The sequence below is a fragment of the Triticum dicoccoides genome, chromosome 6A, assembly GCF_002162155.2.
Source record: "Triticum dicoccoides isolate Atlit2015 ecotype Zavitan chromosome 6A, WEW_v2.0, whole genome shotgun sequence".
NCBI classification, from domain to species: Eukaryota; Viridiplantae; Streptophyta; class Magnoliopsida; order Poales; family Poaceae; genus Triticum; species Triticum dicoccoides.
The window spans coordinates 144745438-144747051 of record NC_041390.1 but is presented as its reverse complement, the minus strand read 5'-3'; positions in this window follow the sequence as shown (position 1 = coordinate 144747051).

The following is a 1614-nucleotide window of genomic DNA, read 5'->3' as shown; positions in this document are numbered from 1 at the left end:
TCACCTCTCGGCCGCCCCGTGCGTCACCATCGGTTGGTCACCTCATCACCACTCGGCCGCTCCGCGTGTCGCCATCGGTTGGTCACCTCATCACCACTCGGCTGCTCCGCGCTTCACCACTCAGTTGGTCACCTCATTACCATTCGGCTGCCCCGCACGTCGCCATGGGTTGGTCACCTCATCACCACTCGGCCGCCCCGTGCGTCGGCACTCGGTTGGACACATCTACATCAATCGGTCACCCCTCCCATCGCCATCGGTTGAACACATCTTCACCACTCGGCCACTTGCGCGCCTTCATGTAGATAAGTCATTCTACATGCACTCAATTCTGTTATTTCTGTCTTCACACATCACGTTCACTCGGAGGCCACACCACCAAGTGTACCTCTACACTCGGCCGCTTATTTTCACATACTTTCTTAGTACTGGTTATGTGACTCCCGAGTCCAACTTTCGTTTTTTCGCATACATCATTCACGAACACCATGTGTCGTTCTTCATTTCGAGTTTGCATCGGTCCTCTGGTGCAGCAACTCAGTAGAAACACTACACTTCCATTTTATTTGAGCAAGTATTCCAATGAGTTTAGTCGGATCCGTCGCTTCGACAAGTTCGAACGGATCCTTCGCTCTTTCAGACTCTTGCTGGTTAACCAGCAAGCCCCTTGCACTCCCAGCGGGTGTCTATGGGTGCTATTCACACAAATCATTTCAGCACACATCAAATTTCCTCGAGAAATTATTTCGTTGGCTTGTGCCATTTTTTACACAAGTTACGCAATCACTCGACGTCCCTATGCGCCAACTTCATCGCTACTCAGACTCGGTCACCGTATCGGTCCTAGCGCACCACAACACCAACCTTGTCGCTCTGTTGACTTCAAACACATCCGGCCAAACCCTCTGTAGAATCCTCTTCATCGTATCAATGATATAGACCTCGTCAGACATGAGACAAATAAGTCCCGTTTATAATTAAACTTCACACTTCACTCTTTTGCGAGTTTGCCTCTTTCGAGCATCACTCAGAAGCTTCTCCTCATCTTTACCCGAGTTCGACTCAATGGATTGCAAATCATCCATTCAAAACTATATTTCTCGTATTCCGACATGTCCATTGCCAAAGCCTGTAGTACGCTCGGGGGCTACGCCGTACTCGGGAGCTGCATCTCATTTAGAATGACACTCTCCTGACTCGTCGAGTACTTCATCACCAGTCAGATCCTTCACTTCAACAAGTGCATTCGATCCGCCACTTTGACAAGTTTTATAATCACCCAGACGCTCTGCGCGCCATCTTCATTTCTACCCAGACTCAGTTGTCACGCCGGTCTTGTTGCGTCGCAACCACACTACACCGACCTCATCACTACATTAGCTTCGAAAGCATCTGACTAACTCTTTCGAAGACAATTTCAGCCACTTGGCTGGACACGCAATCTTTCACTCGGCCGTCCCGCACGTCGCCACTCGGTTGTGCACGTCTTCACCGCTTGGCTGCTCCGCGCGTCGCCTCTTGGTTGTGCATGCCTTCACCACATGGCCGCCCCGCACGTCACCCCTTGGCTGGACACGTAGTCCTTCACTCGACCACCTCACGCATCCTCACTCG